The sequence below is a fragment of the Giraffa tippelskirchi genome, chromosome 10 (genome assembly GCF_054371585.1).
Source record: "Giraffa tippelskirchi isolate mGirTip1 chromosome 10, T2T-mGirTip1v1.2.pri, whole genome shotgun sequence".
Lineage (NCBI taxonomy): Eukaryota > Metazoa > Chordata > Mammalia > Artiodactyla > Giraffidae > Giraffa > Giraffa tippelskirchi.
The window spans coordinates 118,149,863-118,176,974 of record NC_137284.1 but is presented as its reverse complement, the minus strand read 5'-3'; the positions used below and the strand labels follow the sequence as shown (position 1 = coordinate 118,176,974).

General features: G+C 36.8%; 1 protein-coding gene and 1 non-coding gene across 14 annotated transcripts in view; one reads left to right on the top strand and one right to left on the bottom strand.

The window, feature by feature from the left end:
- ZNF804B (zinc finger protein 804B) overlaps positions 1 to 27,112 on the bottom strand; it is an 889,892-nt gene that overhangs the window by 277,701 nt on the left and 585,079 nt on the right. The gene's annotated exons all lie outside the window — the stretch shown is intronic.
- On the top strand, positions 15,465 to 15,573 carry LOC145524908 (U6 spliceosomal RNA). The gene has a single exon (XR_014067942.1). It is a non-coding gene; the product is annotated as a U6 spliceosomal RNA (small nuclear RNA).

The window sequence follows — 27,112 nt, the reverse complement described above, 5'->3', positions numbered from 1 at the left end:
CCCTCTCTTAAATAGGTCAGCTTTATATCAACTGTTTTAAAAAATAACAGTTAAATGCAATTTAAAAATAATTTAACTTTCATTGACTTCTTTTTCTTAATATGTTTAAATATCTCCAAACAGATATTACCAGCAACAAATCCATTAATCCTTGCCTAACATGGAAATAAATTTTGAATTGTTGGAATGTCCTTTTTTTAAAAAATATTCAGTATCTGATCTTCACATTATATTGTAAAATCCTTCTCATCTTGTTACTTGATAAACTGAACATACAAATTTATGCCTGAAACTCCATTTTCAGAATAGCTACACAAATGTATTCCTCCTGAGACTATCGTATTCATATATAGTCAGAGTGGACTCTACCACATGCTGAAACACAACTGATATAATTGAATTGGCACCAGTAACGAATGGGTTTTCATTCACATTAGTTATATCCTGGCTATGAGAACAGAACACTATTTATAAATTGACTAACTGCATTAAGCTTATGGAACAGTGGTAGACGAATATGAGACAGCAGGAAGTAAGATAGGGCTTCCCACGTGGCGCTAGTGGTAAAGAACCCACCTGCCAATGAAGGAGGGACATAAGAGACTTGGGTTTGATCCCTGGGTTGGGAAGATCCCTTGGAGGAGGTCATGGTAACTCACTCCAGTATTCTTGCCTGGAGAATCCCATGGAGAGAGGAGCCTGGTAGGCTCCAGTCCATAGGATTGCAAAGAGTAAGACATGACTGAAGTGACTTGGCACGCAGTAGGTAAGATGCTCAATATATCTGAAAATTTAGATTACATTCTGATTCTGGACCCATTTGATTTCAGACAAGTCACTTTAACTTCTTTGAGCCTTAATTTCTTTATGGATAAATTGAGGGAGTAGATGCTAAATGACTCAGTCTGGTACTAAAACATTATGATCAAAAATCATTCTGTATACTAGTCACTAGTCAGTTTCTAGGAATTGCATATCAAAGTTTTGCCAATATCTTCTCTCTGCCAATTTGTCTCAGCTCTTACATGCATTCAGCAAGCTCCAGATCACAAATTGTGCCAGTGAACATTTTGAACCTGGCAAAATGAAGCATACTATTCCAAAATATCTGCACAATATCCAGCAAAACAACTAAAGGTATTATGGGCTTTTGAAAATCAAACATCTCAGCTAACTCTGCAGTGACTTATCCCCATATTCAACTCTGGGTCTTTTTCCTTTGGAGAATTCTGTTACATTGCTGCATCCTAAAGAAGTAAATGAACCTTGGGATACACTATACATATCATTTCTGTGCTTTTATAGTCTAGAGGAAATTTCTCAGATAGGAAATAGTTAGCTATTACTCTGCAAATGAAATTGAAATGCATCTGGTTGCACATCCACTTACTGCAACCCTGGCCTCTGGAAATTGGTAAGGATTTTGGAAAGAAAAAAAAAGTACAGGATATCAGTGTGATCTTGTGTAATTTGTGATCTTGTGTAATAACTGTGTCTCAAATCGCTGCCGAAGACATCTTCAGAATTAGACTGAATTCACATTTAAGAATTGAGTTGAATTCTATCTTAGCATGGACTCCAGCTGTGCCCATATAGAAAGCAGTGTGATCAGTTGATTTTTAACAGTTGTTGGCTTTATTCTCCTCTACCATTTTTATGAATATATTGTTCCCAACAACACATTTGGTTCACTTTCCTTTTATTCTCAGCCAATTGTTGATTGTTCATAGATCTAGCTTGAAGATATCCTACAACATGAGATGAGAAGGCTGCAGCTGATTTGCTTCCCTGAATATGGCACAGGAGCTTTTAAGTCCATGAAAGGCAGGGTCAATAAAACTTTAACAACACAGCACTTGAAGGGAAATAACTGTGGATTCCAGTCCCTTCTCGAGTATTTATAACAAGGGACTTCATCTTTTGTATCATTGCTAAAGATGAATCGCTAAAATAAGATTTGTAAACTGTTGTTCATTGTGAAGCTTATTATATCTTCCTATGTTTACTTTCTAACTTAATTAAGTTATGCACTTAAAAAGTATGGCCCTATCTATACATTACACTCAAAAATCATTTATATGATGGTTGCTTAGAAGTGCTTTAAATTTATATATATTATAAAATTTTTACATTTAAAAATCCTAATTTGCATCCAAAGAAGTAGCGCATTGTTTCCTGGTGATACAGCAAATCCTTTATCTAAAGCACAATAGTTAGTATTTTTGAGTAAAAAAAACCTCTATCTTCTCTTTGTCTACAAATGAAATAACCTCCTTTCAAACTACCACTTCTTTGAGTCAGTGTATAAATTGTCCCATGATGTTTCATGGTACCCTTGGTAATCTTTCTTGTAATTAGCTGGAAATGAAACTCATAAAAGTAGGGATGTGCTTTCTGGGATACCATATGCATTGCCTCATTATACAAAGAAACTGTGAGAACCTTCAGATCCTAGAGAAGAGACTTAGACTTGCCTAAGGCCACAGTATTGGAACTGAGATCTTCTGGGATGGGGACCAGCCATCTTTCTCATTAGACTCAGCCCCTTGCTGCTTCCATCTCAGTTACAAAAGAAAGTAGGAAATGATTCATCTTTATATAGTCATGTAAAAATGATTATTTCTTCCCATTTCATTCAAATGGGCTTAGGTAGAATAGGAAATTAGGCAATTATCTCCTTTCTTTTCTATCTCAGGTGTCTCTAGAGGGTGTGAGCTTCTGTTTGAAGGGTATTTCTCTCCTATTTACCCTCCCTTCCCAGGAGTGTTATAAAGTTGGATTTAAATGACTGGATTCACAGAGAGGATCTTCGAAGGACAAAAGGAGACCAGAATTGCCCATAGAGTCCTATAAAGTGCTCCAGGAGCAACAGTGGAGTCCTGCTCTCCATTCACCTGCTCTGCACTCATTCATTTCCTGTGTTGGCAATAGAAGATTGCTCCCTGTTTAGAAGTTATTAACTAAAAACTAGGAAAGATTTTTTACAAGATAAATCATTTTAATTTATACTGTGCATATTGTTTCAGGTTCTCAGGAAGTATTTATTGACTGAATGAGCAAATACTCTTATACTGTTAGCATTACAGATCTAATAGCCTGCACTGAATAGAAGCACGGAGTCCTCCTTATGATGACCACATTCCCAGTGAAGTTTTCTTTATTGAGCCTTTTCTATTTGTTATGATCTATGTGACTATGCATGCTTAGTCATTCAGTCATGTCTGACTCTTTGAGACCCTTTGACTGAAGCCTGCCAGGCTCCCATGTCCACGGGATTTTTCAGCAAAGGATATTGGAATAGGTTGCCATTTTCTTCTCCAGAGGATCCTCCAGACCCAGGAATTGAACCTGCCTCTTCTGTGTCTCCTGCATTGCAGGTGGATTCGTTATCTGCTGAGCTATTGGGGAAGCCCCTGTGTGATTTAATGAGCACCAACCAAATGTCATACTCAGATTATGCTACAAGAAGTAGGAAAATAGGTAACTAGGACTAAACATGAGAAAATTTGGTCTGGCCATTACTGATATAAAATAATTTGAAGAACCAATTAATATCCCCCACAATTACATAATAGGAATATTCCTGAAGGAAATCAGTCACTTATCATTTAGTATCAGCTTTCTGGATGAATATGTACTAAAGTGTCTAACAGTCTCCACCCTTGAAGAGGTCAAAGCTTGCAGATAGACAGATGGTGAAAAAGATTTGTCTAGTGAAGAAGGGACTTCAAGAGACCAGCAAAAGTCTTGGAAGCACAAAAGTGGTAAGGTAGTTGTGGGCTGTCACAGGAGGCTCCAGGGAAAGAATTAGTGGAGACAGGTGGAGTTTCCAGAAGAAAATAAAATAGAAAGACATTGCAGAGAAAGAAAGTGGAATAAACAAAGGCACCATAGTATAGAAGTAGAAGATGTACTCATGAATAAAATGACATTCAACAGGGAAAAATGTAGGGCATTTAGGAAAATAATTGGATAAGATCATGCCTCATTAGCAGTTTTCAATATTATCCAGTAAGAAATATGGAGACATACTTGAATTTTAACCAAGGAGGGATGGTGGAATAGAAAGAGAATTGTATCTAATGTCTCCTACTTTTCCTTTTCTATCACTATTACAAATTCTAACTGACATTTATTTTACCCTGACTCTTAGTCTTCATACCTTGAGATATTCTTGAGTGGGAATTAACTGGAATTTATGACAAATATAATGTAGTATAAGGGAGGTGGTAATCTAAAAGGACATTATGGGAATTCTTGAAGACATGGATGGATGTTGATGCCATTAAAGAGACACAAATTATTCAGGAGTCAAAACAGCGTAGCTGTGCAGAGAATGGAGGGGAACATAACACATTTATTTGGATCATCTGGTACTTGAAATACCTGAATGTTCTACGCAGGAATGGGAAGGAAATGAAATGCCAAGAAAGCAGGGAAGAGTTGGGAAACTGGTGGTGGAGTTTTAGGGGTCCCTAGCATATGGACCATGACCATATGTGTGATTGTATAAGAGGACTATATGTTCAATGTACACCTGAAACTAACACAATGTTGCAAATCAACTATACTACATTTTTTTTAAAAGAGGATTATAAAATAAGGAGAAAAGAGAACCTTGACTAAGACCCTGGAGAGTACTGAGCAGATGAAATCAGATTGAGGGAAATATTAATACTATGTACACAAAAGAAGAGAACATTTCAAGAAGACCTGAGTCAGCAGCAACAATGCTACAGAGGACAAGGGAGATGAGACTGCAGAGAACCTACTGGATTTTGCAAATTAGGAGCTAACTTTTGTTACCACCAAACCTGTTCTAGCACACTGTCAGAGAAGGCAATGGCACCCCACTCCAGTACTCTTGCCTGGAAAATCCCATGGATGGAGGAGCCTGGTAGGCTGCAGTCCATGGGGTCGTTAAGAGTCAGACATGACTGAGTGACTTCATTTTCACTTTTCACTTTCCTGCATTGGAGAAGGAAATGGAAACCCACTCCAGTGTTCTTGCCTGGAGAATCCCAGGGACAGGGGAGCCTGGTGGGCTGCCATCTATGGGGTCGCACAGAGTCGAACATGACTGAAGCGACTTAGCAGCAGCAGCAGCAGTAGGTTGAGGTATGAAGACCTGAGCAAGAGAAGACAGGAAGTATGAAATTCTTTCCCCAAAAGTCAGTTCACTACATAAATGGGAAACCAGTAAAATTACTGGATTGGATACCTTTTAATGCTATTTTTCTTTTCAGAGTTTAAAGGTTCACTTAGAATTTCATCAAGAAACTGGGTATTTATCTTGAAATCACCCTATAGACATGTGACCAAAGCAGTTACCTACTGAAATAATCAAATTATCTTCATATTATTCTTCTATAGTCCATTGTTTAATGATGTACTGTTGTTGTACATAAAATATGAATCAATCAAAATCACAAATGATTAACTCACCTAAACATAAAATTCATTAATAATGCATCCTTCCTCTACTTAGACACTTAAATGCATCATAGTATGTATAATTATAAAATTACATATAAAATTATAATTTAAGACAACTGTATGTTGAAATTAGATAACTTCACTACCATGTGGAAAATGTACCTGTTTGTGTCATGCATATTTCTTCAAAGAAGACATACAGACAGCCAAGAGGCACATGAAAAAAATGTTCAATATCACTAATTATTAGAGAAATGCACATCAAAACTACAATGAGATATCACTTCATACCAGTTAGAATGTCCACCACCAAAATGTCAACAAAAACTAAATGCTGGAGATGATATAGAGGAAAGGGTTTCCTCCAACAGTGTTGGTAGGAATGTAAATTGGTATAGCCACTATAGAAAAGAGTATGGGGTTTCCTTAAAAATATAAAAATAGAGCTACAATATTATCCAGCAATCACACTCCTGGGCATACATACAGAAAAAAAAAAAAAAAAAAGCATGGTTCGAAAGGATACATACACCCAAAATATTCACTGTAATGCTGTTTACAGTAGCCAAGACATGGAAGCAACCTAGATGTCCATTGGCAGATGAATGGATAAAGAAGATGTTGTACATATATACAATGGAATATTACTTGTCCGTTACAAACAATGAAATAGTGTCATTTGCAGCAATATGGATGGACCTGGAGATTATTATACCAAGTGAAGTAGTATAGTAAGTCAGAAGTAAGTGAAGTTAGAAAGAGAAAGACAAATATCATATCACTTAAACACAGCACCTAAAAAAAAAAAAGGATACACATGAACTTATTTACAAAACAGAAACAGACTCAAAGACTTAGGAAATGAACTTATGGCTACCATGGGGGAAAAGTCAGGGAGAGGGAGAGATTGGGAATTTGGGACTGACATGTATGTGTGTAATGTTAGTTGCTCAGTCCTGTCCAACTCTTTGCAACCCTGTGGACTGTACCTGATCAGGTTCCTCTGGCCATGGAATTCTCCAAGCAAGAATGCTGGAGTGGGTTGCCATTCCCTTCTCCAGGGGATCTTCCTAACCCAAGAATCGAATCCCAGTCTCCTGCATCACAGGCAGATCCTTTACAGTCTGAGTCACCAGGGAAACCCAACATGTATGCATTGCCATATTTAAAATAGAAAACCAACAAGGACCTATGCACAGGAAACTCTGCTCAATATTCTGTAATAAGTTAAACAGGAAAAGAATTTGAAAAAAAATAGATACATGTGTATGTAAAACTGAATCATTTTGTTGTATAGCTGAAACTAACACATTGTTAATTATACTCTAATATAAAATAAAAAATATCTTGAATTAGGAGAGAATCAGTGAAGGAATATTTAATAACAGTTGTTGCAGATGCTGAGGCCTTCTTGAGTCTTCTTGGGACAGCAGGTTTGTGTTAAAAGACAGTTCCATTCCAAGAATCTCTAGAACCTTGAATTCTTTCTTAGCAAATAACATTTCTCAGTCCTACTCAAGGAAATGATGAAAATACTGAATAATCAAGGGATTTCTCATTTATGCATTGAGTTAAAAAAGATATTTTACTTTTAAGTATCACTGAGGGATGAAACAAAGAATATAATTGTTAACAAATTCTCAAAGGGATTAGACTAAATAGAATGTTAATTATGTGCCTAAAGAAAATATGTGGAAGTAATTTTTTTTTTTTTAGTAACCAGTAGAACATAAACAAACTTCCCTTCTGCTTATCCCTTTGTGAATTTTCTGAATTGAGTGTTAAAAATTAAATCATCATTTCATAAAAAGGACAAACATTTTGATATACTGATTCATTTATCCCCTATTCTCCATAAAATGCTATTTTTAAATTTCAAACAGCTATTCATTATTTTAGTAAGAAAAGTACCAACCTTTTAAAGAATAAGGTGATAAAAATGCTTTGATTACAATTAATCTTTGTGTACACTGAATGAGAAATAGAATCTTTATTGGAGAAGCAGTAATCAAATCAGTAGATACTACAAGACAAGTTATAAAAAGTTCTTTAATTACGAATTGCCCTTGTCCACCTTTTTCTCTTTCAATCATTCAAATTATAAATCCAATTGAAAAAAATCAATAAAACATGATGAATAAGCAAATTATTCTCCTCTAGTGCTAGTCTTTAGGTTAAAATAGGGACAGCAACTTTACACACCATTGGTATGAGACATTTTAGTACTAATATTAGAAACTATGTATTATTTTTATAAAAAATTTTAAGTAAATTGTACTTGTTTTAATTTTATCAGTAAGGAACAGGAGTCTAGGATGATTCTCTGAAAATATATTGATAATCTCTAAAGCATAAATTATTGGCTATGTTCTAAAATTGATGGAAGTCTTGTGATTTCTCTATATGCCATTCAAACAATATTTTCAGTCCCCTGCCACAGATTGAGAAACTTTGAACAAAAAAGAGAATAAAGTTATGGCTAAAGACTAATAGCAAATGATTGCTTTAGATGAAGTAAACATCCCACATGTTTTTCTTAATGGTTAAACATATTTAACAAAATCTTGGTAGTCTTATTGTAAAAGCCTTTTTAATTCTATTTTACTGAGAAGTATTTGCAGCCAGCAGAGTTAATGCAGGCTCATTAAGGAAGCCACAGCACTCTGTGCATTAGGACTCTGCACTTACCCCTGCTTTTAGCCCAATTATGCCATGTTGTGGGATGAGGAAGACCATTGTTCCTGCTCACTAGTTCTCTTGACATTTTATGTCTCTGTGACCTTACCATCAATTTATCCAGGGTTTTTCAAAATTAAACAATTGTAAGTAGCACTCTGAAACTTTTAAAATCAGATTTCTAGACCCCTTCCTCATGGGATTATGATTTGCTGAACTTAGGGTAGGGTGTCTGAATCTACATTTTAACAAAGGGGCAAGGTACCTTTTATGATTAAGTAAATTTGGAAATAACATCGACTCCTCTGCTCTTCTTATATCCTGGGGATGATCTCTCTTATGCACTGTGATTCTAGTCTACGGAATAGTCTTTTCTCTGCATTTCTGCATCTAGTGTGTCTTCTTTCTTCCATTTCTTGCATACTTGGAGTTGACACTCTCATGCTTTTGTTTTGAAGGGCAAATCCCACTTCTCCACTTCTTCAATATCCTGTGGGATTAGAGTATCTTCCCCCAAAGCTCTGAGGTTTATGAGAGCAAATGAGTAGAGGACTTGCTTCTACTAGATGAGTAGAGGACTAGGGCTTCCCTGGTAGCTCAGTCAGTAAAGAATCTGACTACAGTGCAGGAGATCTGGGTTCGAACCCTGGGTCCGGAAGATCCCTTGGAGAAGGAAATGGCAACCTACTCCAGTATTCTTGCCTGGGAAATCCCATGGACAGAGGAATCTGTCAGGCTACAGTCCATGGGATGAAAGCTGGACATGACTTGTCAACTAAACCACTACCACCACTAGAGGACTAGCTAGGATTAAATGGACAGGAGGGTACTAGAAATAATAGATCCTTAGAACAGGAGGACTAGAGATGACATACCTGGGGCAGAGTATGAATGTGAGTAGGAGGAGCAAACTTTAAAAAACAGGGTGGAAATATAAGGTTTTGGGTAGTGATCTTACCTGGAGGGCAGAGTGCCTCTGCCTGGTAAGGCTAAGAGTGATAAAGGGGAAGATAGTCCTCTCCAGGAGTGAGAGACTAAAAAGGGTATTGGTACCAAGACACGTACAGAATTTCAATCACATTCCTTATTAACTGGATATGATGATAACCATAAAAAGTGACCACTCTAAATAAACACAGTAAAGAATCCTCCTGTAGTGCAGGAGACCCAGTTTCAATCCCTGGGTTAGGAAGAGACCCTGGAAAAGGGAATGGCAACCCACTCCAGTATTATTGCCTGGAGAATTCCATGGACAGAGGAGACTGGCAGGCTACAGCCCAGGGGGTCACAAAGAGTCAGACAGGACTGAGCGACTAACACTTTCCCTAAATATAAACAAGTGATGACAGATAAAAAAAAAATGATGCTAACTTAAAGGTTGATTAGATGGTTCTAAGGGTATCTCCCAAATCTAGTATGGGATGGTGGCCCCCAGCTCACATTTTAAACATTCTGAATGTGTATCAGTAAAACACATACTGCTTTTAAAATGTTATGCACAACATTTCTAAGAAAGAATTGCATTCAATATGCTATAGCAGTCTAGTTTATACAAACACACACATACACACCCCCCATGTGCACAAATCTTTTACCATGCCCATCTGTTGAGTCAGATGGAAGGAAACTACAGATGTCTTCCAACCTAAATGTCATGGTAGTGAGGGCATCAGTCTTGGCTCCCTACCAATCAATTATACTTTATATCTCATTATGTCAAGATTTGCAAATTCCCTTTGAGGCCATTCACACACTCCTGCTACTTAATAGAGTAGTGATTTGTTTTGTTCTTTGTCAATCTATGTTGTAAATGTTTTAAATAATGTAACAAGAAAAAAAGTCATATTACTGCTTTAAAATAAATACCCTATGATGACTAGACTCTACATACAGGTAAGACTGTAAATGCTGAAAAATTTAAATTGTTATGTTTCAACGGAATTATTCACAACCTCCCATTCAGAGTTGTCATCCAAAGGCACAACGTATTGGTTCAGTAGGCATGGTAAAAGTAATGTTAATGTGTTATTTAAAAAAAAAAAAAAAAACAACACTTGAGAGATAGACAATGGTGTCTGTTCACTAAAACGTATTAGATGGATAGTCCAAGGACATTAAATATGCAGGAGAATCATGGTCAAGAGCCATTAAAAAAGAATTACATAAAAGAGCATCCTGTCTGTGAACACTAGCAATGAGATGTGGCCAGTTGAAACCAATGCAATTTTTTTCCCCAAAGGATGAAAGGTTTAACCTTATATGATACAAGTTCCTTTATGCAAAAACACAAATAAAGCCACTATTTTTATGCAAAAAATACAAGATGGATGTATAAAATATTTTCTTTGAAAGTACATAGAATTTGCAATCAAGAGACTTTCACTGTTTCTTATATTATTAACACCCTGTTGATATCATAAATTTGTTAAAATTAAGGAATTGATATTGATACAAATGATCTACTAAAGTTCACAGCTAATTCACATTCTCTTAGTTTTTACTGAATGCCCATTTCTGTTCCAGGATCTCATTCCCGACACCACATTATATTTAGTCATCATATTTTTTTAGATCCTCTATACTATAACAGTTTCTCAGACTTTCCTTGTTTTAGATTACCCTGACAGTTTTGAAAATTGGTCAGATATCTGCAGAATGTCTTTCATTGGGAATTGTCTGAAGTTTCCCCATGATCAAGCTAAAGTTATAGGGTTTGGGAGGAAGATCACAGAGGTAAACAGCTATCCTTATTACACCATAACAAAGGTATATATTGTCAACATAATTTATCATTACTGGTGTAAACCTTCTCACTTGGCTAAAGGGATATCTGTTAGGTTTATCTACTATGATTTACTCTTTTTCCTCCTTTCCACATTATACTCTGGAAGAAAGTAAAAATACACAGCCTGGAATGAAGTGGCAGTTATATTCCTCTTCCTTGATGGCTAAATATCGACATTAATTATTTGGGATTCTACTGCACAAGAGATTTGTCTATGCTTTCATTTATTTCTTTACTCAATCATTTATATCATCATAGACTAACTGGTATTTGTTTTATACTTTGGGTTATAATCCACTATACTTTATATATTTTGTTGGTCAAATTATTCCAGTTTTGGACTTTTCAATTGACTCATATGTCTCTTTGATATACAACCATCAATGACATGTGTTTTGTGTTTTTTTTAGTACTTCCTTACTTTCTAGCATATCAAGATGCTCCAAGATAATCTTGTATATTTTCTGCCAAGCCCTAGAATCAGGCCATTAAGCATTTCTCTAATGGTCCTTGGTTTCTTTAATTGGAGAAGGGTATTAGAAACCAAGACATGGGTGCATTGTGTGCTTATTGCTACTGGGGTGTCATTGCCTTCTAGGCTTTCTCAGATGACAAAGCAAGATAATATATTTATGTATACTATCCTGTGTGCATATGTATGTATATGTGTGTGTTTACTGCTCCCCTAAACATACTTCTCCTCTTACTAATCTATAATCTCCCACTCAAACAGTAGGAAACTCAACTCTACTATTTGCCATCCATTATTCAGTTAAGTGCTTAATTCCCTAGAAGTTCATTTTTAAACTTAGAGCCAAATCCTGTTGTTTCCAGAATTTTTTTAATATAAATAGCATCTGGCATTTAATTTAATGTTAAATAGAAATATACCTTTCTTTATTCTCTCATGTCTACATCACTAGAAACATATGTTTTAACAACCAAGCAAGTCTTCCTCCGAGGTTGATCTTGTTTCTTCATTTGGTGTTATAACCAGTGGGACCAAAATTAGAAATAGGTTATGTTCCAAATATTTGCTTCCCAGTCAGTCATTTGGAACTTGTGGCTTTTGTTTTAATTGAAACACTTTACAAATACTGGTAAGATTTGTAGGCTAGCTCACAACAGCCTATTTAACCCAGAATATAATTGTAAGGGTATATAATTGCAATTAAAAATGATAGAATGTAACATTAGTAAGTAGAAAGGGAAACATTAAAACAAGTAAGAAGTAGTGTTATATTAATCTTAGATATAACTGCTTAGGTAAAGAAAGCAAGGCCTGAGAGTTACAAGTCTATTAAATGCAGAGAAAATATCTGTGAAGGGGCAAACCGGCATGATGAATTCTGAGATGGCTACAACACACAGAGTGTGATGTAGAGTGGATTCTAATAAGCCTGGACAGGCAAGCAGAAACACAATTATTGTAGCCTTCATGTGCTATGCCAAGAAGATGGGGTTTAAGTTTAGGGGAATGGGAAGTCAACGATGAATTGTATGTGAAAGAATGGCATGATCTGATTAGCAACTTAAAAACATTACCCTGATGACAATCTTAAGGATAGATAAGAAAGGGGTGACAAAAGAGGCAGGATCAATTAAAAAATATTGAAATGGTGGAAACAAGAGATGAAAGCCTGACTTAAATTAATAATCCAGTATTCTGAGGAAGGGGAAGAGTGGTCAGATATGAGAGGTGATAAAGAGATAGACATTTGGTTTCAATTACTAGTTATTATTGGGGTGGGGGAGGAATGAACCTTTATGATTTCCCCTTCACTGATTTGAGAGATGGAGAAGCTAATTGGACATCTTTTGGTGCCATTAATCAAGAAACAGGGTGTAGTAGGAAGAGAAGTCTGGAGGAAAACATAATGAGTATTTAGTAACATGATTTGCATGAAAAGTAGTCTTATATTTCAATCATAATCCAGGTATTTTATAATAATTAATAGTGGTAGTAATTTTCTAAGATACATGCCAGAAAATGGAGAACAGAAAGGGTACAGAGGTGTTACAAAGAATTTATGTGTACTTACAAAAAAAGGATTATCAAAGGTGTACTTTCACAACTATAAGAAATGCCAGCAGAAAAAATTAGATGAAGACAGCTTACACTAGATCTCTTGAAAGGGAAGAAAGAAAATTCGACAAAGAGCCAAGGAGTCACGAACAAGGCTCTGGTTTGGAATGCGTACAATCAGTCCAACTGGAGGTGGGGCTTGTTTGGGATTAAGGGAAAGAATTTAGGAGGAAATGTGCAATGGCTTGTTCTTTGTACAAAATCAATCTTGAGTCAGATGCATGTTTTTATGGTATTGGAATAGCACCGTGGATTATTTTAGTTGTGACTGCCACTCTTAAAGTTTTCCTAAGATTCTCTTTGGGATATAATTTGATAAAATTAAAATCATCCTTGCTAGCTAGATAGTATGTCTATTATGTGTGCTATACCTATAGTGTATTTCACGTGACTTAAAATTCATAACTCCTTATAATATTTTGTAACACAGGTTCAATTTTCTAACCACTTAATTTCATCTCTGCCCATCTGTTTTTCCATGTGCAAATCAAAGATCTTCCTTCTCTGACACCTAATCTTCCCTCTCATTATTTTTCATGTCATTTACATGCCTGCAGGTACTGGGAGAATAGAACTGTAGCAATAAAAAAGCAAGCAATATGCCAGTATCTTTGGAAATTTGAAGTTCTTGAAGAACTAGGCACCACTTAGCATTTAGTTTTCTTCCAGAAAACAAAACAAAATGAATGACATCATCAACAACAAAATCAAACAATCTAGTCCAGACTGTTTCTTTGTGTGCATTAACTGATTTCAATCTGAAAGTTGGCATATAGCCTGGAATTAATGTTTTAATTTGCTTCTTCTCTATGGAAAATGGATCCACAGGAAACTGACGAAGAGGATAAGTTTTTATAACCATCTCCTATGTAAGCCTTATTATACTAATGAATGTGATAAAAAGAAATGAATGTGACTAAAACAAAGTAAAAAACAATTGGAGTATTTTTAAGAAAGTGTTGCAACAAATAAATATGTGATAAACCAATAAACCAGGGGAAGATCTCTAAACAGAATTATTTTTCTTGAAGGATGGTGTTAAAGATAGGAACATTTCTATGGAAGATTTCTGAAGTGTACACTTGAGTCAAACAATCTGAATAAATACAATATTATCTTAGTTGAAGGTTTTAGCTGACAAGTAGCTGAAAACTACACTATAAAAATTAAAAGTATCCAAGAAAAAACTTCAACATTTAGCTTATCATTTGAAAACTGCCATGCCAACAAATATTGTCTACTTTTTAAGCCAAACATATTTTTCAGATGTTTTAGAGGCTTTGTAAATACATTCAAACAAACATAGTTATAAATATGCATTAGTTGATTAATTTACTAAAACTTTAGATAGTTCTAATCTGTTATGGGAACTAAGATATACATCAGTCAAGAAAGAACATGAGCAATCTTACTTAAGAGACAGACAGGAGCACAAATAAAGTAAAATACAATGTTCTTTAGCAAAATCAATATCCTAAAGTTGAGTAAAATTAATTATAAATGTCATGAAATATCTCAAAAAACAATTTCACTGGGATGTTGCAATAGGTCAAAATGACATAAATGCATTGTCATCATCTCTGCACATTTAATGAATATGAAAGAGATGCTATAGAAATAAGAAATATAATTTCTTATAATAATTCTGCTGCTGAATTTTATATAAATACTCCATAATATTATATTTTGAAATTTTCTACAACTTAGTGCATTAGATAAGCCAGTTGAATAAAAGAAATCAATAGGGAAGAGTTAGCCTATGATGAAAGAATTAAATCACTCAGATTTAGCAACATTAACTCAAGCACAGTGAAAATTATGTAAGATAATATTATTTATAATGAAACTTATGTAAGATGAAGAATCAATGAGATAAAATTGATTTCATGAACAAATTGTAATATTAATTGAATAAATCACCACACATATATGATCAAAACTAAGAAAAATCTGCTTAGAAAGAAAGTCTGGAATAAACATATCTAATATTATATTGACAATGAAAGCTTTTGGGAAAGAGCCTGGATAATTTCTTGTTTTTTTCAAACTTTACATTTTACTCCAAAGCTCAGAACAAAGACTAATTAGTTTTATAAGAATAAAATAAAGTAAACTTTCTTAAAATGAATGAAATGAAGCCTTACTCCAATAATGGCATTGCTTTTCTCAAAGCCCAGCAGCAAGACCCTATACTTTCATTTATATATTACATAGATGTCCTAGCATGTAAATGAGCTTGTGCATGTTTGAAATGAGCAGATGCTTATTTCTCATTGCTTTGTTGCCTCTTTTGGGGTGGAGTTAGATGAAAAGCTTAGTGTAGGAAATTTGGAAGAGGACAGCAATTCTGCCATATCTACAGTGCAAGTAGTATGTCTAGTTATATCTAGCAATAACCTATACTTTTGCTCTTTTATAGGAAATAATCAAAGCAGCGTTGACACAAGCCATCTGAAAATTTAAAAACAAACGCTAATTACTGCTTGCTTTGAAAGGACATATATTAAAATTGGAAAACTATAGACAGAAAAGATTAGCCTGGCCCCTGTGCAAAGATGACATGCAAATTTGTGAAGCTCTCCATATTTTTATCAATAGATAACTGGATTAAGATGTGGTATACATATACAACGGAATATTACTCAGGCATAAAAAAGAATGAGATATTGCCATTAGCAGCAAAATGGATGGGCCTAGAGAATACTATTTTTAGTGAAGTAAGTCAAAGACAAATATTATATGATATCATTTGTATGTGGAATATGAAATATAATACAAATGAATTTATATACGAAACAGAAACAGACTCACAGATACAAAAAAGAAACTTGTGGTTTGATCTCTGCTCCTTTTCTTATAATATAAAGCTTTCCAATAACTACTGTTATAATTAAGCATTTATGCTGTACACACATCAGTGAACACATATATTCTTTGCCCATTTGAAAATGGTGTTTAAAATATATGCTCCCATGTCAAGTATCACTCTATGTGAAAGAGAAGAATAAATCTCTCTTATGTTGACCAACAATTCAGACAGTAACTTTGAATATCCACATCTCCATGTTTTCAAAAGAACAAATAAAGCTTTGATCTCTCTCTGGTGATATTTTATTTTCATTCCACATCTCATTTCTTTGTCATTTGAATTTATACTCTCATAATGTAGAGAGATTTTATTTTTCTTTTTATGGTGGTAAAACAGTTTTTAGTGTGTTCTTACTCCTTTAGCTACAGAGAAGTTTTGTTTAATACACTAATAAGAAATGTGTTCTCAAAATAAAATTAAAGTATGAAAAGGGAGGCCAATTGGTTCAGCAGTGAAGAATCCACCTGCAATACAGGAGTTGCAGTTTCCTTCCCTGAGTCAGAAAGATTCCCTGGAGAAGGAAATGGCAACCCACTCCAGTATTCTTGCTTGGGAAATCTCAGGGACAGAGGAGACTGGCAGACTACAGTCTGTAGGATTGCAAAAGTGTCAGACACAACTTAGCAACTAAACAACAACAATAACAGTTCCTTACAAAGCCAAGACTGTTGATGTTTATCATGTTTCTATCAGAAATATGTTAGGTTTTCAAGCAACTCAAAGATATATAGACAAGATATATGATTTCTTTCTAGTGCTTAGAGTCCAGTTGGGGAGACAAGCCTTACATTTGAAACTTCTCCTTATAACAATGTAATAATATAAATTCTATACAAATCAAACTCCTGTATGTGCACTCTGAAATAGGGGAGGCCACATGGCTGCTGTCATAAGGTATGTACAATCGCTTATTGAAAGAGCTTGAGCTGAAGGATGTTTTGAAATAGTTACAAATGTTTATTGTGCAGAAGACAATGACATACAAATGTAAGAATCAAGCATTTGAGGATTATGTAAATAATCTTCTGGGAAAAGCATAGGAAAAAAACCCAAGCTGTACTGCTGCTGCTGCTGCCGAGTCACTTCAGTCAGAGCTATTTGATGGAGGACTTTGAATAATAGACTCGAAGAGAAGAAATGACTTAAATTATTTCAAGTTAAGAAAGTATGACTATTATTTAAGAAATTATTTGCTTGGAAATAAGGTACCACTTAAGTTTATTTAGTAATTGCATTTGGCTTTGTTCAACTTTGTTTAGCTTTAAGCCCACTTTTCTTTTGTAGAATGAAATAGGCCTAACATAGGGCCTTAAGGTCTAGAACTAGATTTAGGGGGAGAAGAAAAGATAAGTATCAAGCTCTGGAAGTACACTGTGATGAGGGCAAATGCAGCCTGGTATTTAAGGTGAGTCAGAGGTAAATGCCAGAAGAGATACATCAAGTAAAAGGGATACACTGTGTAGAGAGCAAACAAAGAAAAATGTAGTAAGATGTTAGCAACAAGGAATAAAGCAAGCTACAGAGCAGAGCAAGGCAAACAAGAGCTGGAATTTGTTTATGTACTGGGATCCTTGGTATTTCATTTTACTGGATACATGGTTCTTAAGTATATTGGGTGAGTGTGTGTGTATGTGTGCACACGCTCAGTCGTCCAACTCTTTGCAACCCTATGGACTGTAGCCTGCTAGGCTCCTCTGTCTGTGAGGTTTCCCAGCAAGGATACTGAAGTGGGTTGCCACTTCCTCCTCCAGGAGATCTTCCCAACCCAGGGACTGAACCCATGTCTCCCGGGTCTCCTGCATTGGCAGGAAGACTCTTTATCACTAAGCCATTGAAATGCTCATCATTTGTGCAGGCAGTAAGCATTAAGCACTTTGGAAAGGAATTTGGTTTTACTCCTTAAGAAGCTAAACACAGCAAAAGCTAGAAAATAGACTGGTGTTGTTTTCTAAAAATAGATTATTTGTGCTGTGGGGCAGGAAGGAAATTCCACAATTAATAAAAATATGGTGAATCACAAATCATTGGTAGTCATTAGTGCCATAAGAGAATTGGAGGTATGAGAAGGAAATAAATTGAATGAGGACGTTGGAAAATATTTATTATTGGAATAGGGACTAGAAAAATGGAGAAGGAATTTAAACAATTAGGCCTTCTAACCTAGCTATATTGCTTTAATATTACATTAATATATTATATTACTATCAGAATCTGTTTGCCAAAACTTGGATATGCCCTGTTACTTTCTTATGAATTGAGGATTCATCCAAAGAAAAAAAAATACTGGAAATTATATCTCCATTTACATGGGAATATTTGAGGCACAGGGTGCATTATATTGAAGGAATACTTGGGTTTATTGGCTCCTACTAGAAGAAAAATGTATCATCCATAATGGTTTTGTTTACATCTAAATTTACTTCTGCTTCCAATCTATTCATTTTGGCATGTATGCAATCAGTTTGTCAACAAGAAAGAATCAATAAATCATCCATGGTGGGTATAAAACTATTTTACAATGCTAAAGGGTCTGTGGTTCCTGTACCTGTTACAGTCTTCTAGTATTTCTGATCCTTGTCCTTTATATAAGGTATGTTGATTCACATCTTCCTATTAAAACAGAACATACGACCTTTCCTGGTGGCTCAGATGGTAAAGAGCTTGCCTGTAATGCAGGAGACCCAGGTTCGATCCCTGGGTTAGGAAGATCCCCTTGAGAAGGAAATGGAAACCCACTCCAGTATTCTTGCCTGGAAAATCTCATAGACAGAGGAGCCTGGCAGATTACAGTTCATGGGGTTGTAAAGAGTCAGACACGACTGAATGACTTCACTTTTTCAACTATTTTAGAGCATGAATTTTTGTGCTTCTTCCTTTTTCTATAATGGCAGTCCTACTAAGCCAAAGATGCAAGGTTAAGGAACTCAGGCATTTGAACCAATCACAGAGGAGTTTCTGCTGTGTGCTGTGTACAGAAGTCCCCACAAATAAGGAAGAGTCACCAGATTTCCCTCACCACCCTTCATACATCTACATGATGGTCTGCATCTCACAGAAGCTGCCCTCTCCTAGTTCATGGACCACTGACAAGTAGAGTACATGCAGGAAAGAGCATGATTTTAGTAAATTAAATTTTTAAATAAAAATAAATTTATATTTTCAAAAAACAGTTTTTAATTTAGATTACATCCTTTAAAAATTAACGTCTTTATAAAATGAGTGAGATGGTAGATTTTTTTATTTAAAGAAACACAAATGTTTAATGGTTTTGCATACCAATATAAAGCTAGTAGATGTGGTGAAATTCCAGCAGAACTATTCAAATTGCTAAAGTATGATGCCATCAAGATTTTGCATTCATTATGTCAACAAATCTGGAAAACCCAGCAATGGCCAAAGGAATGGAAAAGATCAATCCTCATACCCAATGACCAAGAAGGGTAATACCAAAGAATGTGCTAACCATCAGACAATTACACTCATCTCCCATGCTAGTAAAGTCAGTCATGCTTAAAATCTTGCATGCTAGGCTTCAGCATTATATGAACCAAGAACTTCCAGATGTCCAAGCTGGGTTTAAAAAAGGAAGAGGGACGAGAGATCAAATTGCCAACATTCTCTGGATTATAGAGAAAGCAAGCGAATTTCAAAAACATCTATCTCTGTTTCATCAACTATGCTATAAAACCTTTGACTGTGTGTATCCTGACAAACTGTGGAAAGCTCTTAGAGAGATGTTAATACCAGACAATCTTACCCGTCTCCTGAAAACCCATATGTAGGTCAAGAAACAACAGTTAGAACTCTGTATGGAGCAACTGATTGGCTCAGATGGAGAAAGGAGTATGACAGGGATGTTTGCTGTCACCCTGTTTGTTTAACCTATACACTAAGCACATCATGAGAAATGCCAGGCTGGATGAGTTACAAGCTGGAATCAAGATAGGAAGGAGAAACGTCAACAACGTCAGATATGTAGATCAGTCAGTTCAGTTGCTCAGTCATGTCTGACTCTTTGCAACCCCATGGACTGCAGTATTCCAGGCTTCCCTGCCCATCATCAACACCCAGAGCTTGCTCAAACTCATGTCTATCCAGTCATTAATGCCATCCAACCATCTCATCCTGTCATCCCCTTCTCCTCCTGCCTTCAATCTTTCCCATCATCAGGGTCTTTTCTAATGAGTCAGTTCTTCGCATCAGGTGGCCAAAGTATTGGAACTTCAGCTTCAGCATCAGTCCTTCCAATGAATATTCAGGACTGATTTCCTTCAGGACTGACTGGTTTATCTCCTTGCAATGCAAGGGACTCTCAACAGTCTTCTCCAACACCGCAGTTCAAAAGCATCAATTCTTTGGCGCTCAGCTTTCTTTATGCAGATAATATCACTCAAATGGCAGAAAACAAAGAGGAACTAAAGAGCCTCTTGATGAGGGTGAAAGAGGAGACTAAAAGAGCCAGCTTAGGACTAAATATTAAAAAAAAAACTAATATCATGGCATCCAGCCCCATTACTGCATGGAAATAGAAAGAGAAAAGCTGGAAATAGTGACAGATTTCCTCTTTTGGGCTCCAAAATCACTGCGGATGCAGACATGAAATCAGGAGACAATTGCTTCTTGGCAGGAAAGCGATGACAAACCTAGACAGTCTGTTGAAAAGCAGAGACATTACTCTGCCAACAAATGTCCATATAAGTCAAGGCTATGGTCTTCCCAGTGGTTACATACAGTTGTGAGAGTTGGACCATAAAGAAGGCAGAGCACTGAAGAATTGATGCCTTCAAACTCTGGTGCTGGAGAAGACTCCTGGAAGTTCCTTGGACAGCAAGGAGATCAAACCAGTCAATCATAAGGGATATCAACTCTGAATACTCACTGAAAGGACTGATGTTGAAGCTGAAACTCCAGTATTTTGGTCACCTGATGCAAACAGATGACTCATTGGAAAAGTCCCAGATGCTGGGAAAAAAAGAGGGCAGAAGGAGAAGAGGATCACAGGGAGGCCTAGGGTGGTGCAGTCTACGGGGTCACAAAGAGTCGGACACAACTGGGCAACTAAAGAACAACAACAATAAAAATCTTATTCCCAATATTTTTGGAAAAATGTTAGTCCTTTCATCCATATACCTTTAAACCTCTACTACAGACTATAGAACGTTTAAAATAGAGATATGCTTGTGTCTGCAAAATGGAAAGTTTTAACGTGTTAAAACTGTAACTCTTGGTACTCATTTTGATGGTCAAGAGAAAACTATGAATGAAGGAAAAGGATTTCTCTGATAGATTTAAAAACCACTTCAACATTGGGTTAATTTCAAGGCAAACCATTCACTGCATGCATATGTATTTATATTTATATATACACACACACATATATATATATAAATTATGTGTATATATATATATATATATATATACACACACACACACATACACACATGTATTTTCACCCTTGTCCTTAAGAGAATCATCTTCTAATCAGAGAGATGAACATGCAGTAGACAACTTCAGTAAAATTTTAAGTGCTATAATTATAATTATTAAAAAGGTTATAGGAATTTAGAAGAGAAAGACACTGTCTACTTATTAAAGAAAAAAACATACAGCTCAGTTCAGTTCAGTCACTTAGTCGTGTCCGACTCATTGCGACCCCATGGACTGCAGCGCACAAGGCTTCCCTGTCCATAACCAACTCCCGGCGTTTACTCAAACTCATGTCCATCACATCGGTGATGCCATCCAACCATCTCATCCTCTGTCATCCTCTTCTCCTCCCGCCTTCAATCTTTCCCAGCATCAGGATCTTTTCTAATGAGTCAGTTTTTTGCATCAGATGGCAAAGAATTGGAGTTTCAGCTTCAGGAACAGTCCTTCCAATGAATATTCTGGACTGATTTTCTTCAGGATGGACTGGATGGATCTCCTTGCAGTGCAAGGGACTCTCAAGAGTCTTCTACAACACCACAGTTCAAAAACATCAATTCTTCAGTGCTCAGCTTTCTTTATAGTTCAACTCTCACATCCATACATGATTACTGGAAAAACCATAGCTTTGACTAAAGCTATGGGCCTTTGTTAGCAAAGTAATGTCTCTGGTTTTTAATATGCTGTCTGGGATGGTCATAAGTTTTCTTCCAAAGAGCAAGCACCTTTTAATTTCATGGCTGCAGTCACCATCTGGGGAGAAGGAAATGGCAGCCCACTCCAGCAATCTTGTCTGGAGACTCCCATGGACAGAGGAGCCTGGTGGGCTTCAGTCCATGGGGTCGCTAGGAGTCAGACACGACTGGGCAACTTCCCTTTCACTTTTCTCTTTCATGCGTTGGAGAAGGGAATGGCAACCCACTCCAATGTTCTTGCCTGGAGAATCTCAGGGACGGGGGACCCTGGTGGGCTGCCATCTATGGGGTCGCACAGAGTCGGACACGACTGAAGTGACTTAGCAGCAGTCACCATCTGGAGTGATTTTGGATCCCCCCAAAATAAAATCTGTCACTGTTTCCACTGTTTCCCCATCTATTTGCCATGAAGTGATGGGACCAGATGCCATGATCTTAGTTTTCACTCTCTTCTTTCACTTTCATCAAGAGGCTCTTTAGTTCTTCTTTGCTTTCTACCATAAATGTGGTTCATCTGCATATCTGAAGTTATTGTATTTCTCCTGGCAATCTTGATTACAGCTTGTGCTTCACCCAGTCCAGCATTTCTCATGATGTACTCTTCATATAAGTTAAATAAGCAAGGTGACAATATACAGCCTCGATGTATTCCTTTCCTGATTTGGAACTGGTCTGTTGTTCCATGTCTGGTTCTAACTGTTGCTTCTTGACCTGCATACAGATTTCTCAGGAGGCAGGTCAGATGGTCTGATATTCCCATCTCTTTAATAAATTTCCACAGTTTGTTGAGATCCACACAGTCAGAGGCTTTGGTATAGTCAATAAAGCAGAAACAGATGTTTTTATGGAACTCTCTTGCTTTTTCAATGATCCAATGGATGTTGGCAATTTGATCTCTCATTCCTCTGCCTTTCCTAAATCCAGCTTGAACAGCTGGAATTTCATGGTTCATGCACTGATGAAGCCTGGCTTGGAGAATTTTGAGCATTACTTTGCTAGCAAGTGAGAGGAGTGTAATTGTGTGGTAGTTTGAGCATTTTTTGGCATTGCCTTTCTTTGGGATTAGAATGAAAACTGACCTTTTCCAGTCCTGTGGCCACTGCTGAGTTTTCCAAATTTGCTAGCATATTGAATGTAACACTTTCACAGCATCAACTTTTAGCATTTGAAATAGCTCAACTGGAATTCCATCACCTCCACTAGCTTTGTTCGTAGTGAAGCTTCCTAAGGCCCACTTGACTTCACATTCAAGATGGCTGGCTCTAGGTAAGTGATCACACCATCATGATTATCACAACACAGAGGTACATCAAATAGCTTGAGTCATTTATTTCCACATGGCTGACTTGGAATGTAATAATCAAGGATACTTTCCATTGACCCAACCAATGCTTTGCATCATTACTTGTGTCTGGGCCACTCAAGAACTCTAAGAGAATAAGGACTACTCTGAAGTCTGTCACATATATAGAAGAAACAGCCAAATAGAGTCCAGTTTCATAGAATGTACTATAATTAAATAATAACTATAAAAAAGATAAAACATATGTAATGGTGTCTGAGTCTAAGAACAGAACTGAACTGGTCAATCAACAAAAAGCAATTAGAGAAGCAATACATTTAAAAGTACTTAGATTTGCAGCATGAAGATTACACTGCTTCATTAAGAAGGAATGATTGCCTTATTCAAAAATAAGCTGCCAACAGACAGTATTTATTCCTATGTAAAATTCTTACAGATTTCAATTTGTACAAGTTGAGCAGACAGTCTCTAAACAACTCAAAAGAACAAATTTTCTCACATTGCTGTTCCAGAGTAGAGGCTGCACAGTGAGGTAGAAAAGTATAGATTTGAAAGTCAGAAAACCTATCTTTGGATTTCACTTGCTGGAAGAGGAAATTCAGTAAGTTATTTCTTAGTTTTCTCATTTGAAAAAAGCAGATAATAATAGCCTTTGGGCTTCTCAAGTGGCCCATTCAGTACAGAATCCATACGCAATGCAGGAGACCTGGGTTTGATCCCTGGGTCGGGAAGATACTCTGGAGAAGGAAATGGCAACACACTCCAGTAATCTTACCTGGGAAATCACAGAGGAGCCTAGCAGGCTATAGTCCCTGGGGTTACAATGACTTGGACATGACTTAGTGACTAAATCACCATCACCCTATGTTTTTTGGGCTTCCCAGGTGGTGCAGCGGTCAAGAATCCACTTGACAATACAGCAGACATAGGTGACGTGGGATCAGCTCCTGGGTTAGAAAGATACCCTGGAGGAGGAAATAGCAACCCACTCTAGTATTCTTGCCTGGACAATCCCATGGACAGAGGAGGCTGGCAGGCTACAGTCCATAGGATCTCAAAGAGTCGGACACAACAGAACACTCATAGGCTTTTACTAAGAATAAACAGGCTATTATATGTATAACCCAAAATGTTAAAATTGTAACTTTCCCTAAGTTGCCAAGATTTAGATATGACATACCAAAGATACATCACCAAATAATAAATTTGTAATGGAAGTGATCGAGAATCAGTTTCAGAAATCCCTCAGGAAACCTTTAGTCAGATAGAGATCAAAATAAAGAATGCTGGTCAATAGGAATATAAGGTAAGCCATACATGTAATTTGAAAGTTTCCAGTAGTGACATTAAAAAGAATAAAAACAACAAAGGTGAAAATAATTTAATAATATATTTTATTTGACTCAATAGATTTAATAGCATTTCAACATGTAATCAACATAAAAATTATGTGATGTAGTGCATTTTCAATACTAAATCTGAAATTAGGTGTGTATTCTATATTCATATGCATGTGTCAATGCAGAGCACAATTCAAGTGCTTGATAATACCACATGACTATAGCAGGAGTATCAGACAGTGTAGGGACAAACACAGTGGTTCTCAAAGTATGATTCCTGGTCTATATCACCTGGGAACTTGGCTAGAAGTACAGATTCTCAGATCCATTCCAGATATATGAATAAGATCTGGAGGTGAGGCCTAGCATTCTGTGTTTTAACAAGCTCTTCATTAATTAGGATATCCACTAAAGTTTGAGCACCACTAGTTTAAAAGAGCATGATTCTCAAATACTGATATGGATGCACATCACTTAGGGAGCTTGCCAAGTGTGGAATTTGGTTCATAGGTCCCATGTGGGGCCTGAGCTATTTCATTTCAAATAAGCTTCCAGTTACAAAAAAGCTACCAGATACAAAAAAGATCATCATCATGACCCAGATGACCATAATGGTGTGATCACTCACCTAGAGCCAGACATCCTAGAATGTGAAGTCAAGTGGGCCTTAGGAAGCATCACTATGAACAAAGCTAGCGGAGGTGGCGGAATTCCAGTTGAGCTATTTCAAATCCTAAAAGATGATGCTGTTAAAGTACTGCACTCAATATGCCAGCAAATATGGAAAACTCAGCAGTGGCCACAGGACTGGAAAAGGTCAGTTTTCATTCCAATCCCAAAGAAAGGTAATGCCAAAGAATGTTCAAACTACCACACAATTGCACTCATCTCACATGCTAGCAAAGTAATGCTCAAAATTCTCTAAGCCAGGCTTCAACAGTACATGAACCATGAACTTCCAGATGTTCAAGCTGGATTTAGAAAAGGCAGAGGAACCAGAGATCAAATTTCCAATATCCGTTGGATCCTAGGAAAGCAAGAGAATTCCAGAAAAACTTCTACTTCTGCTCTACTGATTATGCCAAAGCCTTTGACTATGTAGATCACAACAAACTGTGGAAAATTCTTAAATAAATTGCAGATCACCTGACCTGCCCCCTGAGAAATCTTTATGCAGGTCAAGAAGCAACAGTTAGAACCAGACATGGAACAACAGACTAGTTCCAAATTGGGAAAGGAGTATGTCAAGACTGTATATTGTCACCCTGTTTATTTAACTTACATGCAGAGTACATCAGGTGAAATGCCAGGCTGGATGAAGATTCTAATTAAGATGGAATCAAGCTGGAGTCAAGATTGCTGAAAGAAATATCAGTAACCTCAGATATGCAGATGCCACTACACTGGCAGAAATTGAAGAGGAACTGTAGAGCCTCTTGATGAAAGTGAAAGACGAGACTGAAAAAATTGGCTTAAAACTCAACATTCAAAAATTAAGATCATGGAATCTGGTCCCATCACTTCATGGCAAATAGATGGGGAAACAATGGAAACTGAAAGACTTTATTTTGGGGGACTCCAAAATCACTGCAGGTGATGACTACAGCCATGAAATTAAAAGACGCTTACTCCTTGGGAGAAAAGCTATGACCAACCTAGATAGCATAATAAAAAGAAGAGACATTACTATGCTGACAAAGGTCTGTCTAGTCAAAGCTATGATTTTTCCAGTAGTCATGTATGGATGTGAGAGTTGAACTATAAAGAAAGCTGAGTACCGAAGAACTGATGCTTTTGAGCTGTGGTGTTGGAGAAGACTCTTGAGAGTCCCTTGGACTGCAAGGAGATCCAACCAGTCCATCCTAAAGGAAATCAGTCCTGTATATTCATTGGAAAGACTGATGCTGAAGCTGCAAATCCAATACTTTGGGCACCTGATGCAAAGAACTGACTTACTGGAAAAGACCATGATGCTGGGAAATATTGAAGTCAGGTGGAGAAGGGGATGACAGAGGATGAGATGGTTAGATGGCATCACTGACGTGATGGACGAGAGTTTGAGGAGGCTCTAGGAGTTGGTGGTATTCAGGGAAAGCTTGCATGCTGCAGTCTGTGGGGTCGCAAAGAGTCACAGATGACTGAGCAACTGAACTGAAGCTTCCAGTAATGTGGATGCTGTTGATCCAGATGATACTTGAGTTAACCAGGGACTGAGCAGTGGTGCTCAACCCCAGTGTAACCCCCAGGGTTGAGAACACAGGTCTATAATCTGAAAGAGGCTATGCAGAGTTTTATACGGCAGATTTGGAGAAAGAGCTGCAAGTCCCATCCTCCCTTGGCAGGCTATAATGTCATTAGTACTTCTTTCACCTAAAGCTTAGTAAGGGTAACTTTAAGGAGGCTTCTTGAAGAATTTGCAATAGTTCTCCTAGAGTTGGGAGGACTCGGTGTTCTGTCTTCAAGTTCCTGCCCATGACACCTGCAGTAGTAGGAAC